General features: G+C 34.3%; 1 pseudogene; it reads left to right on the forward strand.

Annotated features, from left to right (window-relative positions):
* The first annotated feature begins 398 nt into the window (after window positions 1-398).
* Window positions 399-1,001, forward strand: LOC149148601 (putative rRNA-processing protein EBP2 homolog pseudogene; annotated as a pseudogene).
* Window positions 1,002-16,973: the final 15,972 nt, after the last annotated feature.

Consider the following 16,973-nt stretch of genomic DNA (forward strand, 5'->3'; position numbering starts at 1 on the left):
GAGCATCTGGACACCTCAATGAAAAAAAATTAAAGGAAGAAGACAAGTGGACGATCACGTGGACAGCCAGGCCAACCACAACTGAATTCTGTTCAAGGAACTAATTTTAGTTAAAAAAATCAGTTACGACTGAATGTATGTATAAAGAACTTAAAGATTCCTGAGTGAATCAAGAAGACGAGAAGAGAAAACCTGTGCGCATGAAAGAGGGCAAAATGTAATTGCTGGATAAATTCTGGATTAAGGCTGAAATGCCTTAAATGATTGTAAATAATAAAAATGTGTTTTCTTTGTGAATTTATACAGGAACGAGTCTTTGAGAGTTTAAGTCTCTGTGTTTTTTTTTATTATTTTTTTTAGTTCAAGTTGCAGGGTTTTGCAAGTCGCTTGCCAGAGAGATGGCGGGCTCCAAAGACAAAACCTCCTTGTACTTCAGCGAAGAAAAAGGAGAAAGCGAAGAAGAGGAAGACAGTGAAGATGATTCTGATGAAGGAGAAGATGTTCCTACAAGGGAGCCTCGCAAGGACGCAGTCTACAACGTCGCCGGACTCCATGAAAAACTTGAAGAAATCGCGTGGCCCGGTAACCTGGACTGGATGGAGAATCTCTGCATTAATTATAAGACGGAACAAGAAATCGATGTCAATGATGACCTAACGCGCGAGATGGCCTTCTACACACAGGCATTAGAGGGGACTCGGGATGCCTATGATAAATTGCAGGCCCTGGGGGTTCCTTTTCTTAGGCCCCCGGATTACTACGCGGAGATGGTGAAGAGTGATTCTCACATGCTCAAGGTGAAGGACAAGCTCCTGTTTCAGAAGAAGATGGTGGAGGAGACCGAGGAGAGGAAGAAGATCAAACACAAGGGTATGAGCCTGGGAAGCAACATAGTCTGGAGGATGGTGGCCATAAAGATCTGTTGGATGCTTACAGCAACAGAGGACGAAAAAGGGCTGTCACTAATTGTTCTGCTTGTGATGAAGATGTGCAAGATTTAAGTTGTGATTATGAGATTGAATATGAATGTTCTGATGATGATGAACAGGTTACAGGTCTTGTTGTATTCCGGAAGCAGCTGCCTGGCGAGAGATGTCTCTCATCGTGGTTAGATCAATGGAAAGTGTTGCGCAATCATGTTAAGGAGACCGTGAGAAGTCTCAGAATGGCTTCGTGGGCCCATAACCCACAGGTCCCATGATCGAGCCTGTAAAAAATTTTGAAAACGAAGAGACCCCAGTCTTCGTTTTCATCAAGATTATGACCAGGAGGTCATAATTTTTTGTACCTCGGGAGTATGATGCAGGAGCATCTGGACACCTCAATGAAAAAAAATTAAAGGAAGAAGACAAGTGGACGATCACGTGGACAGCCAGGCCAACCACAACTGAATTCTGTTCAAGGAACTAATTTTAGTTAAAAAAATCAGTTACGACTGAATGTATGTATAAAGAACTTAAAGATTCCTGAGTGAATCAAGAAGACGAGAAGGGAAAACCTGTGCGCATGAAAGAGGGAAAAATGTAATTGCTGGATAAATTCTGGATTAAGGCTGAAATGCCTTAAATGATTGTAAATAATAAAAATGTGTTTTCTTTGTGAATTTATACAGGAACGAGTCTTTAAGAGTTTAAGTCTCTGTGTTTTTTTTTATTATTTTTTTTAGTTCAAGTTGCAGGGTTTTGCGAGTCGCTTGCCAGAGAGATGGCGGGCTCCAAAGACAAGACCTCCTTGTACTTCAGTGAAGAAAAAGGAGAAAGCGAAGAAGAGGAAGACAGTGAAGATGATTCTGATGAAGGAGAAGATGTTCCTATAAGGGAGCCTTGCAAGGACGCAGTCTACAACTTCGTCGGACTCCATGAAAAACTTGAAGAAATCGTGTGGCCCGGTAACCTGGACTGGATGGAGAATCTCTACATTAATTATAAGACGAAACAAGAAATCGATGTCAATGATGACCTAACGCGCGAGATGGCCTTCTACACACAGGCATTAGAGGGGACTCGGGATGCCTATGATAAATTGCAGGCCCTGGGGGTTCCTTTTCTTAGGCCCCCGGATTACTACGCGGAGATGGTGAAGAGCGATTCTCACATGCTCAAGGTGAAGGACAAGCTCCCGTTTCAGAAGAAGATGGTGGAGGAGACCGAGGAGAGGAAGAAGATCAAACACAAGGGTATGAGCCTGGGAAGCAACATAGTCTAGAGGATTGTGTCCATAAAGATCTGTTGGATGCTTACAGCAACAGAGGACGAAAAAGGGTTGTCACTAATTGTTCTGCTTGTGATGAAGATGTGCAAGATTTAAGTTGTGATTATTAGATTGAATATGAATGTTCTGATGATGATGAACAGGTTACAGGTCTTGTTGTATTCCGGAAGCAGCTGCCTGGCGAGAGATGTCTCTCATCGTGGTTAGATCAATGGAAAGTGTTGCGCAATCATGTTAAGGAGACCGTGACAAGTCTCAGAATGTCTTCGTGGGCCCATAACCCAAAGGTCCCATGATTGAGACTGTAAAAAAATTTGAAAACGAAGAGACCCCAGTCTTCGTTTTCATCACATTCTCTCATTTCCATTATCAGCATGGTGATCACTAGAGAGGAAAAACATAGAGAATGGTTCAAGAATATCAAACATACACTCATTTAAATGCTTTATGTCATGCAATTTGTGAAGGAGAGGCACAATGGACTTAAGGAGCCTACATCAAACAAGGAGGTAGCCATATGGAAGAATAAAGACAATAAACCTTATGTCGTGACTACAACACCAATAAGTGAATATGTGAGCCAGCATATGGTTCCATTACAAATTATTAGGGTTCTTTAATGAAGTTAAAATATTTTCCATGACATGCACAAAATAATGGATCTTGTGCAATTGCTAGTGAAATTCATTAACCTAGAGTTGAAGGATGATGACCCCATGACCTTAGCTTCTAATATCAAATCCATCATGCATGGCATAGATGCCACTGGAGTAAAGATAGATCTTCCACTGAAAACCTTCATCAAGTCCCTCTATCCTACATACTATCACTGACTTGAATCCTTGCAAGCTAATGAAACATTGAAATATATTACATTTGACTCTTTGTGGAGAAATTTGCAGAATATGATAAATCCTTTAAGAAGATAGAAAAAACAACTTAGTTCCATAAAGAAACCATATATCTTGCTAAAAAATGGAAGAATTAATCACACGATTCTTCTAAATGAGAAAGCAATAAAGGAGGGCATGGAAAAAGGAACCTTAGACACAATAGTCATAAACACGACCATGGAAAGAGATCCAATATTCACTATGTTTATTGTACATTGAAAGACATGATGCATTGACATGTAGAATTTGCTTGCATAATATGAAAGTCAAAATAAGAGAATAAAGAAGAAAAAGGTAAAGCATTGGATCTAGAAAAAGGTAGAGCACTCGAATTTTCTCATTACATTATTTCCCATTGCAATATTCTAATAACTAAAGATATGTTTCATACTTCATTTGCTTATTTCCATTGCAATATTGTAATAACTAAAGACTAATTTGATACTTCATTTCCTTCTTAAAGAGATGCTTGATTTATTAACATAGGTGCAACATGCCACATGATGATACGAAGATAATTATTTGAAGATTTTAGTGACAAAATAGATGGCATAGTATATTTTGTAGATAATTAAAGTCTTAAACATTAAATACTAGGAAACATTAGGCTTAAACTCCTAGATTCCTTGATTTTCTTCTGCATGATGGACTCTATCTTCTAGAGCTACAAAGAAATTCATTTTCCCTTATGCATATTCAACAACAAGGACACTCCCTTCATATTTTTGATGGAAAATTAGAAATAAGGAAGGTTTTGATAATAGGATTGTTATGCCTGGAGTGGAGGATGAAAGATTGTTAAAGTTGTAAGTTACATCTACTTATGCACATAATTCTACAAACCTCTCTCACCATGACGAAGATACATTTCCATCTAGTCTTTTATGGCATGCTAGTTTTGGACATATCAATTATAACAACCTTTATTGAAAAAGAATAACGATTTTGGTTTGCATAATATTCCTAGGAAATTGAAGCAATGTGATGTTTTTATCCTTAGAAAAAATAGAAAACAACTCTTTTATGACTCAACTTGTAGAGCACGTAGAAAACTTGGACCGACATATTCTAATTGTGTGGTCCAATGTTTGTTCTATTTACTAATCAAAATCAACATATGATGAATTTATTTTATCATACCGGGATGTGTTGGGTGTACTTTTTGAAAGATAAATCCAAATCTTTTAAAACATTTAGAAAGTTTCATTTTTGGATTCAAAATGAAGAACAATCACATGCTGGCTATCTTCATATTAATATTGGAAGAGGATATACATCTAATGAATTTGAAAAAGAATCATCATCAACATGAGATTCAACACCAAACCATCGTACCATACAATCCTCAACAAAATGGTGTAGCTGAAATAATGAACATGACTATTTTGAATATGCTTCATCCCATGATGTTTTTCAAAAATGTAAATTTGATGTTTTTTTCTAATTTAGTTCTATGTTCTTTATATGTGAAAAAATGGTGTCTATCTCATGTTCATAAGAACAAAACTTCTTATGAAATGTGGTATGGTTGCATACCTTCTATGAGGTCGCCCATAGTCTTTGATTCCACTTGTTTAGCCTTAATTCCTAAGGAGAAAAGAAGCATGATTGATGCAAGGAATTGGAAGTGCATATTCTTGAGGTATTCAGATACCACCAAGGGGTATCGTATTTATGATTGGGTATACAAGATGTTTTTTTTTTTTTAAGATGTATTTTTTCTTGAATCTTACACAATTAACAATGTTTTTGAATGATATCTTGATCATCTAGATAGATTTACTAATGTAATGACATATCATGAATTTGATAATAAAATTCCTCGTCTTGAAGGGGGAATACTTATATTGGATCAATCTCTCAAATCTCCTTTTAAGGCACCATCTCCCCATCATGAAGTTTCAGGCACTTTATGATATCAAGAAGATACTTTGAGTTATGTAATTAAGAGGAATGGAAGATGGAAACTTGAGGAAAAACCATCTCAATTGGTAGAGCATCCTAGACTGCATTATAAATGTTCACTAAAGTGGCTCATCAAAACACTTGAAAATGTTCATTTGACGAGGTCAGAGAAACATGGACTAGAGATTCCATCAAACAATATGGAGGTGATGTAGATGATATGGATATTTCATATCACTATAAATTGATTTTATTTACTAACCAACCTCCTTTACTGAAGCTACTTCTCATGATAAGTGGAAAGAAGAAATGTAGAAGGAGTAGTATGCTTTCATTAAGAATGTGACATGGAAGTTGGTGGACCCTCTATTTGAACCCAAATCAATTGGCTACAAGTAGGTGTACAAGAAAACAAGTATAAATCAAAGCGGTCACTTGACGATCACAAAGTAAGGTTTGTGGGAAAAGGATTTGCACACAATAAGTGTTGATTATGAGGAAACCTTTTCCCCCAAAACAAAATGGGCCACCATACATACTCTTTTTGCCTTCGCATCAAATAATGAATAGAAATGTCATCAAATGGATGTGAAGGCAACTTCCTTGAATGGATAAATGAAAGCGAATGTATTCATATCTCAATTAGAAGGCTTTGTTTTGAATCGACAAGAGAAGAAAGTACGTAAACTCATCAAATTCTTGTATGGCTAGAAAGAAGCACTACGATCCACGTATGAAAAAACTAAGAAAATTGAATTCCAAACACTTTAATATTGATGATGAAACTATGTTTGGGAAGAAAGTTCAAAAAATTGTTGTATATCTTATAGTGTATGTAGATGATTTGTTGATGATAGGGAACAATAAGATTGTATTGCAACCATAAAGAAAGAGTTGAAAAAAAGATTTGAGATGCAATATTTGGAGTATTTTCACTACTACTTAGGTATTAAAGTGACTCAACATCCAAAGCAAATATTCATCTCCTAAAAGAAGTGCATTGAAGAATTGTTAAACAAGTTTGGTGTGGCTGAATGTAACCCTCTTTCTACTCCAATGGAATAAAAATTGAAGCTCACATCATAAGAAGGGAATGAATTTGAGGATGCAACTAAGTATAGATAGCTTGTGAGAAGTATTGTTATGTACCTCACCACCACTAGACCAGATATTCCTTTTTTGGTAGGAATAATTTCCAGGTTTATGGAAAAGCCTTGTGAAGGATATTCCTTTTTTGCAAAGAGTTTTGAAATACTTAAACGGAACCTAAGATTTTGAACTTAATTATTTAAGGTTGATGGCATCAATTTGATTGGATATTTTGATTTCGACTTTGATGGACACAAAGAAATTGGAGTGTCGACTTTAGGCTATCTCATAAGTCTTGGATTCCTAATAGCCTCATAAAGGTCACACAAACAATGATTTCCAATAGATTCCATAACAAACACATAATATGTAGTAGCTACAGAAGCACCAAAGAAGATTACGTAGCTAAAGAAAACGCTTGTATATTTGCAAGAGAAACAAGTAAAATCTACTTGTCTTATAGTTGAAGATACTTAAGTTTACAAAAAATCCTAAATTCCATGATTTAACTAAACATATCAACACAAAGCATCTTTTGTAAAAACTCATAAAATTTAGAAAATATTTTTATCATTATAAATAATTTAGAATTTATAAAAAATAAAAATACAAAAGTCTATATAAAAGCCCAAAAACCTTTTGGATTATAATCATCTCATCGCGTCAATAAGAATGCAAAAATGCATTCGAGTTTGAAGTTATTTCCAATGACAAACTATAAATAAACAAATTGTAAATGGGTGTTGTTTAGTGAGGTGATAATTTTGTTTGGATGAAAAAAATATTTTTGGAGAAAAGTTTTTTAAGAAATTTTAATGTGTCGGTGTTTAAATCTGGCTTTTCGATGGAAAAAATAGATTCAATACCATTAAAAATACTTAGAACATCTCAAATCTTGAAATTTAAGAATTATGACTTAAATTTTCAAAAACTTCTGTAAATTATAGTTATTTGTAAATTATATCAACCAAAATCATATAAGTTTTAATAATGTATTACTTCAATTCTTTATATACTAGCTTAGATTTACTATAAGGAGCAAGACAGATAATTAGATTTCAAATTAGAATAAACATGGCAGGTTGTGGGTGTGGTACGTGTGATTTCCATTTAAATTTAGAATAATTTTCAAGAGAAAGCAAAAATACAAATAGACTTTGAATAACAAAAGATTTTGATTCGGCTATGGGAGGTGCACCACATCATTGATATATTTGGTTTTTCTGTATGGTAGACTCTACATGTGATGATGTAATATTTAATATCTTAATTTAATGAAAATAAAAATATTAATTAAAAATAAAATATAAAAATTCAGTGTTTGGTTTTTTAATAGTATTTTTAATTCATAGTTTTTTTGAAGTATTTTTTTCTAATATTGTTAATTTAAAGTCGTCTAAATATATTTTAATTTTAGATCTACCAAATTTCTAGAGGAGTATCAAATCTCTTTCCTCTAAAAGAAGGTTACACTTCAAGCGATATGTAGATATAAGCTAGTATATAAAGAATTGAAGTAATATGTATATGATTTTGGTTGATATAATTTACAAATAACTATAAAAAATATCTCTCTTGCTCCTTAGTAATACATTATTAAAACTTATATGATTTTGGTTGATATAATTTACAAATAAAAATTATAACTATAATCTCTCTTGCTCCTTTCCACCGGAGTGTAGATGGCAACCAACGAATTGAAAGTTGGTCGCTGGGCTATTGAAAGGCTATGCGCACGCCACTGCGAGTTAGGGCAGAGGAAAAGATGGCAAAGGAAGAGGAGGCAGTTTTCCTTATGGTTATTTGATTAAAGTAAATGTGAAATACTTACCTTTTTTAAAACGTGAGTGAAATTTTATAATTAAAAATATTATGATACTATTTTAATAAATTAAGATACCAAAGCTTAAATTATTAGGTAGGAAATTAATGATTAGTTTAATATTTTGTCCTTTTATGTTATAAATAGTGTTATTTTTATCTTAAAAATCAATCATTGATTTTTGACAAGTATTATTAATTGTTAATTTAGGACAAGTATTAATAATTGTCCATTACAATTTTAAGATTGATTGATTATATTTTTTAGTATAATAATAATTTAATTATTTTATTTTTTAAAATATACATCAGTAAATTTAATAAAAGTATAATTAAATTTAAGAAAATATATAATTAAAATATTTAAAATTAAAATAAATAATATATAATTTTTAATGGGTGATGAATATATGGTATAAGGTGAGTTTTGAGAAAATTAACCATTCAAAGTTCAAACCCTTAAGTTATGACCTGGTTTACTAAGAGAAAGAAAAACTGTAAACCCTAGAGATTTAAACTAATAACTGAGTTTTATTAAACTAATAATTACTGAGTTATTAGTTTAATAAAACTAATAACTCACTAAAACTTAACTACTGAGTTAAGTTTCACGAGGTAGTTTTAGGTTTAAACACATGAAAGATGGAAGTCAGCTCTGAAATACAAACGGTTAAAAAACCTTTCAAACTTTCCTGAATCTCGTATAATATTGATTACATCATTTTACAGTTAAGTAAATCTTTCTGTCATCTAACCCTACTTAAACTCAACTTAGGCCTTTTTACACTGGTATAAGTATCTTCCGACTGTGCCGGCCTTGCGCGTTTAACTTTTTTCTTTTCCTGACGATGGACCAGTTTACATGCTTTATTATCACTCGGTTCGATATCTTATGACTTCTCGACCTCACGATGTTTGTGTTCCTTGAGAAATTATAATGAAGAATGGGTGTGGTTGAGCATGAAATTATGTTTATTTTTTAATTGACTATACGACCTTTCATATTATGGATTAGTTCACATATTCAGATTTTGGACGCGCAAATGGTATCATTTCAACATCTCTTTTTTTGAAAGTGGAAGATTATTGTCAGACGACTGTTTATGAGCGTCATGATTTTATAGAGAAGATGGTACAGGAATTTGAAATCCAATCGACCTGAGTTACACTACACTATTAAAATTAGCTTGATACACGACTACACGACTGCAGTATCATCTTCTTTTTTCGGTGGTTTTTTTTCATAATCCTACCAAAATATGGTTAATTTTTCTTTTTTTATAAGTAAGAAAATTTATCGTAACTTTGTAAGTGAGGACAACCATCTTTGGCTGGTAACAGAGAATGTAGGCTGACTCATCACCCTTAATCAAGGAAAACCACATCACTCGAATAACCTGGTGGTGGTCCGTAAGGGGGCAAGGTTTCACTCCTACCAGATGCCTTTGGGCGTTGGGCGGTTAACTTATTTCCTTAAGTCCAAGGAAGACAAACTCTTAGCCAAGAAGAAACAGATTTAGGGCATATTAATAATGGTATTAGTGTACAGTGTTTTTGAATTTTAAATTTTGAATTTATTTAAATGCTAAAAAAATTAATAATTTTTTGTATAAATATGATTTACATTAAAGGTGTTGTACAATTTGATATGGAGAAAATGTTGTAGTGGCATATTAGAAGTATTACATCAAATAAAAATAATAACAAAACATAATGTTAATTTAATTATAAAAAAAATATATACGAGTAATAGAAATAACAAGTGATTCAATCCAATTTGATATATTGAAATTTAGTTTATATTAATAAAATTATAAACAAGTTTTTAGGATTCTTTTTTATAATATACATGTTTATCAAATACATGGCTTTCTACTAATTATTCATTAAGGTATATTATGCACTATGTGGTATGCGTTTTTGACTTCATAATCATATTATCGAGGATGTGATTAGATTACCTAGGTAGTGATGCTGGGTACTTTTCCTTTGTTCCTACTTCCTCATTGTATACATCTATTATACCCACATTATCCACTAACTCAGGTTGATTTCTCCTCAATCAAGACTATGGATCAATTTGTATCAATGCCCCTCCTATCTTCCTCCCCCTACTCTACCAGCTTGTATCCTAAACTAATATATATATATATATATATATATATACACATTACATTATGGAGGCTGTAACAAATAACCCATTTGTGATTCTATATTTTTCCTACTTTCTAGAAGTCAATGCTACTCCAACTAATATAATTTTGAAATTTGTCCCTTACTAACACTTCAACATAACGCCCAACGAATAGATTCCCTTTTGAGAACGAGGACACTTGTATTTACATTCGAAATTATACAAAATGAGATTGAGCTAATACACTCTCTTTAGGAAATTCCAAGACCCCTTTAGGTTTAGGAAACAAATGAATTTATTTGGGTTTACAAAATGAGATTAAGGTAATATAGTCTCTTTAGGAAATTCCAAAATCCCTTTGGGTGTAGGAAACAAATGAATTCAATTGGGTTTATGTTGGTGCATCACACTCTTAAGGGGAAACACATTTATTAGTGGAAAGACAGAGAAGCTAAAACAAAAAATTCAACCAAAACACACGAGCTGCGACTCTTCTATTGATCACACAAACTTGATTATTGCAATGAACCCGACAAAGGGTATTTAACCTTTTCGACTAGTGACTTGCCTAAAATATCTTGACATGCAACTACACACTAAACGTCGTCTATCACTTAACTCGACTTGACTCAACACTCCAACACTCAACACTCAACCCTCAATTAACTGACTCTCGAAGTTTAGCCAACTCCTCATGCAGGAATAATTAGCTTATTTTAACACTCCCCCATAATTACGACCATTAATCTAAGACATTACTCATGACAACTCAAACATGCCTGCTAGTCTATGCCTCAGCTAGGATTACAACACCCAAGTTTCTTCTATGAATCTCAAACACATCTTTTGCTAATGACTTAGTAAATATATCAGTCAATTGATCACTAGATTTACAAGGCTTCGAGTGAACTTCTCCATTGCTCACAAGTTCTCTAATAAAGTGATATCTAGTATCAATATGCTTGTTCTTCTGATGAAACACACTATTCTTGGGTAGTGCAATGGTTGAAGTGTTGTCACAATATATTGTTGTTGATCCTTGTTGTTTCTGCTTGAATCCATAAAAAACTCTTCTTAACCACACTGCTTGACATGCTACTAATGTTGTTGCTACATATTCTGCTTCTGCTGACAAAAGTGTCACACTGGGTTGCTTCTTAGATGCCCATGAAATCACACATGAACCAAGATGGAACATAGAACCAGATGTTCTCTTCCTATCATCCAAACTTCCTACAAAATCACTCTCTGTGTACCCAATAAAATCCTTCTTTTATGTGCTTGCATACATTATGCCACAATCTCTAGTTCGTGCTATGTATCTCAAAATTCCTTTTCCTACACTCCAATGTGTGTCTTTTGGAGTCTCCATAAATCTAGAAATCAAACTCACTCCATAAGTCTATCTAGAGCCATGTAGAGTGATCCCTAAATTTTAGGGGCCCAAGTTGAGTTCTTTTGATTTGTAATTAGTTAACTCAGTGTAACTAAGTTATAGTAAGTTAAACTAGTTCTAATTGTTGGAGGAACTAGTAGGAGGCCTAGTAGTGGGGATGGAAACTAGTTCACTCTCAGTACAACACTAGTTAACTAAAGATTCACTCATAAATAAATTATGCATGTCAGTTCAAAGGAAGACCGAGTTGAGATTAGAGTTTAGGGACAATGTACTATCGATTGTATAATTTTCCGAGTTGTATAGATGGTGCATGCAATCAGTTGAGGGCCTATGGATGGATTGCACAGTGATGGGTGGAGAATTTCCCAATTAAATATGGGATAATTCTCTTAGGAATTTCGCAAGGAGGTGGGGGCTTGGTAGGCAATAGAATTGGCTAAGTGTTGGCTTGAGATGGTTTGTGAAGTAGAGAGATAGATTTTACTTGTGCAGGAATTGTTTGGGTTGAAAAAGAATTGTATTTTCTTCTCATATCTTCAGGTTAATGCAATATAGATAGTCGCGGGTTTTAGAAGTTTCTTTCCCCAAAGAAATATTGTGTTAAGTGTGATTCAAATTCTTCCTTTTCTGCTTATTGTTTTCATCGTTTAATTTTGGTTTCCACCGAAGAGTAGAGTGGATTCTTGTCTTGTTTTTTAGCATATCATATAAGTTTTTGAATCTACAGTAAAAATATACATGGTATTAGAGCTGAAGACAATATAGAAGAGGAGAATTCGAGTTTGTTGTGTAAGTGAAATGAAATTTGCAAATTCATACTTCAGAGTCAACAATATGTCATTCTATGGCCTGAGACTTGAGTATGCCCTAGAGGGCAGCTTGAATTACATATCTCGGAAGGATAGGATGGAGGCAGTGCTAGAAGACAATGGATTCAAGGAATTCATAGATTATGGTATTCTAAGACTCCAACATATGATGCTAAAGGTCTGGTTGAATAGAGAAAGTGTGTGGAAAAAGTGAGAAGGATTATCATGGAAGGAGTTCGAGATCACATTGTCTTGAATCTCCATGGTAAGGAAACTCCATTTGCAATGTGGAAGGCATTTACAAAGTTGTTTCAAAATAGCAGTAACCACAGGAAGTTGGCACTAAAGGACAAACTTAGAAAGATCGAGATGGATAAGGGCGACTTTATTCCGAAGTACTTGAGAAAGTTCACCCATTATTGGGATGAGCTTGGAAGTGTCAAGATTAATGTTGCCAAAGCTTGTCTTGTGAGCCTAACACTTCTAGGACTTCCCGAGAGATAGCATAGTTACCAGGATCATGTTAATGTGAGGCAGAAGCTACCATAGTGGGAGCGGTTGTGGTTTGACTTGGTACAAGGAGAGTTTCAGTGGAACACCAGAGATGGGACCCCTTCCAAATAAGTGGAAGAGGACTTTGCATTAGTCACCAATGAAAATAAAGCCAAGGGAAATAAGTCACAAGCCAAAGAGGGTGGCAAGAATAAGTACTTGTCGAACATCAGGTTTTTTGACTGTAATGAGTACAAGCACTATGCGATAGATTTCCCATAGAAGAAAGCAAGCAAGAAGGAGCTTGTAGTAGTAGCAGCAAGTGAAGCTTTTGCGTAACAATTCGAACTTGATTTCACTCTCATTGCATGCATGGACATTAATGTAATGGGAAGCACATGGTATCTCGACAGTGGCACCTCGTTCCATATGATAGGGAATAGAAATCTCTTTAGTGACTTTGAGGAGAAAGACCTCAAGAAGAACATAGAGTTTGGAGATGATGGGAGGTATAACATGACTTGCATCGATATAGTTACCTTTCATTGGGAGTCTAGATCCTCTCTCAGAATCACAGACGTGATGTATGTTCTAGGACTAAAGAAGAATCTTGTTTCCATCACGATATTGGAAGATCATGACTATGTGATTTTTAGTAAGGGAAAGGTTTTCCTTAGACACATCGCTAGTAGCAGTCAGAGACTCTAGTGACAGATGCATCATATTGATTCCGGTTGGATTCTTTTTCAGTTTCAGAAGTTACAGGAGCAACAACACTAGAGAGAAGTGTTGCATGCAAATCATTCCAAAGGTACCAGATCATGATAGAGTTGAATTACTTTCTTGTTGATAGGGAGTGTTGAAAATAGCAACACGAAATGTTAAAAATATCATCTAGAAATTCCAATTTAATTTGTCCTTGAATTAAACTGTGAATTAAATCAAAATTCTATTATCATAACAACTTGTAATAGTTAACTAAGTGAAATTGACTTAGTTGACTTCTTAAATTAGAGTTGGAAGTAATTTCGAGTCATGTAGCGTGATCCTTAAATTTTAGGGGGGCAGGTTGAGTTCTTTTGAGTTATAATTAATTAACTCAGCCTATCTGAGTTATAGTCAGTTAAACTAGTTCTAATTATTGGAGGAACTAGCAGGAGGTCTAGTAGTGGGGACGGGAACCCGTGCATCCTCATTACCACACCAGTTAACTGAATATTCACTCATAAATAACTCATGCATGTCATTTTAGAGGAATATCTAGTTGATATTAGAGTTCAGGGACAGTGTACTATTAGTTGTATAATTTTCTGAGTTGTACAGATGGTGCATGCAATCAGTTGAGGACCTATGGATGGATTATGCAGTCATGGGTGGATAATTTCCCAATTAAATATGGGCTAATAATCTTAGGAATTGCGCAAGGAAGTAGGGACTTAAGAGACAGCGGAATTGGCTAAGTGTTGGCTTGAGTTGGTTTGTGAAGCAGAGAGATAGATTGTACTTGTGCAGGACTTGTTCTGGTTGAACAAGCATTGTATTTTCTTCTTAGATCATCTAGTTAATGCAATATAGATAGTTGGGGTTTTTAACATTTTTTTCCCTAAAGAAATATTGTGTTATGTGTGATTGAAATTCTTCCTTTTCTACTTATTGTTTTCATCGATCAATTTTGGTTTCCACTGAAGAGTAGAGTAGATTCTTGTCTTTTGTTTTATCATATCACATAAGCTATTGAATCTACAGTAATAATCCACACTTATTTGGCTTTCTTGATGTCTAAAACTACTTAATGTTATGCCTTCATGAGGTGGGACTTATGGTTGACTAGATTGTATTGAATTCAGTTGAGAGCTTTAAAATCCCTTGAGAGGAGGAACATTATTTTACCCTTGTTCGTGGGTGAAGGGTGTAGCCCTTCCTAGGTGAGGCCTTGGAGGCAGGAACCAAGGATGACGAATCAAAACCTTTAGATGGGGATAAGTCCATTCAGGCCAAGGGCTCAACACAAGGACTAGAAGGCTTTGGGGGAGGAGAGGGAGAGAGGGAATGTAAAAGGAGATCGCCATAATGTATGGAGGGAGCATGAAAGGTGGGGGGGGGAATCACCTCTTTAGTCAAGGAAGTTTACAAAAAAGAGAAGGAACCTCTTGCACTAAAATCAGATGAAGGAATCATAAAACAAGAAAGAACAAGAGCTTGATCCTTACCAACTTCTCCTTGAGGTTGGTTCGAATCCGTGCTTGAGCCTACATATTGAGTGAACCTCTTATAAAACTTCACCTTTTCCTTTCGATTGAGCACCAACTTCCACTGCCTTGGCGTTTTCCATATTCTTTGATTTTTTACCAAAACTCTTTTCTTGACTGAGGTTGGGGTAAATAATTCTCAATATTACACTTAGATATGACTGATTTCATGACATACCTAACACTAGAAAGGAAGCTTCCAATAGTCAAAAATTTGAGTCCAAGATGATGATCCAAACAATAGTTCCATTTCTCCCAGGAGCCTTTCACTTAAATCTACCTCCACTTGTATCTCCACACACTTGTGGTCTGGCTTAATAGCCTAGTTGTGTTCCAACTAGCAAAAAAAACCAATCTTATTTCCAAGGGCATTAAGGATCTCCACGAACGAATAAAAGAGAGGGAGACTGGGTAGGATAGTCCAAATCTTCTAAGCAAACATTGGCTCACTAGGTGGCTCAAAATCCACTAAACATTTTTTGAGCAGTCCCGGCGGGCTGCAGTTCCACGAAGGCCACTTCATCTTGCTACATTTGGCTTTCAAAGTAAAAATGAAATAGAACCAATCCCTAACCAAAATGTGAAAATTTGGAACATATCCTGGTAGTGACTTCCATTATTTTTCCATCCATTATGATGAAGAATTCTCCTTGACCACTAGTCCACAAAAGCGAGCAACTAGGGTTTTACCGACAAATTGTGGAATCAACTCCAAATTTGTATCCTTAGTGACCACGATAAAGAATTTTGCAAACCTTGCCTTGATGTACCTTTTTTCCTTCGCCTGTGCTAGGATATTGATCTTCACTTTCGTGCCAAGACTAAGCTTTGGAGGAGAAGGGATTTTAGAGGCTAAATTATGGCAACATTATTGTGATTGGGAGAAGTATCAAGGGAACGAAAAATAATTTTTATTAACTCGGATTTATATTTTTGTATTGGCTCACATGGCTTTGCTTCCTATACTACCTCCACTTGCAATGATCTTTGTTGTCGATCTGGTGAATGATGCTCCTGATGAGCTAGCTATCTAGACAACTAGGGTGTAAAAGGGACAATCAAAGAAAGGGTTAATTTGTTGGTGATGAAAGAGGGGATAGAGGAAATGTAATTGAACATCTAAAACCTTTACCCTATGTGCCTAGTACTTGAAAGGAGGTTCATATGCTAAGCCCTGCAAAGACAACAAAATCTTGCGAAAACCTCAAAATTAGTGCACACTTCATAGCCCATGTTGAGAAATCATTTGTCAAACTTCTACGATATTTATTATATTTATCGAATTAAATTAATTGACAAATAGAAATATTAATTAAATTAATATATAGACAACTAATTCTAATTTCTTATGCATAAATTTAAAAATAAAATAAAAATAAATCAATAAATAGAAAACTAATGATATTTATTTTTTGTAAGTTTCGTAGGACTACATCTTCAACATGTCCAATATATCACCCTGATCAAGTAGGGAATTGAACCAGTGACTTCACATCAAGGAGTGCCTTAATAAAACACCCCATCATCGTCTATCTTAGATACTCTAGACAAAAAATAATTATATTTATTTAATGAAATTAATTGGTAAATAAAAAGTTGTTTCCTATATTATGCTCAAAACAATGATGACTCATAACTCTAAAAATATGATAAAGTTATTTAATAAATAGAAAAATAATTATATTTATTAAAATAAATTAATTGATAAATAAAATATTGTTTCTTAGATTTCTTCCAAAACAATAAAATAAATAGATAGACAACCTTATCTAATTGAAAGAAAAGTAATTATATTTATTTAATTAAACTAAATTGATAAATCAAAAGTTGTTCCTTAGATTCCTTCCAAAATAAAAAGATAACTTGATTAATGTAATGGGGAGACAACCATACCTAAATTCATTAAATGAATGGATAGACAATGATATCTAATTAATAGAAAATTAATTATATCTATTTAATTAAATTAAT

The sequence above is a fragment of the Pinus tabuliformis genome, chromosome 9, assembly GCF_031772625.1.
Source record: "Pinus tabuliformis cultivar Carrire ecotype Pingquan chromosome 9, CPIR1, whole genome shotgun sequence".
NCBI lineage: Eukaryota > Viridiplantae > Streptophyta > Pinopsida > Pinales > Pinaceae > Pinus > Pinus tabuliformis.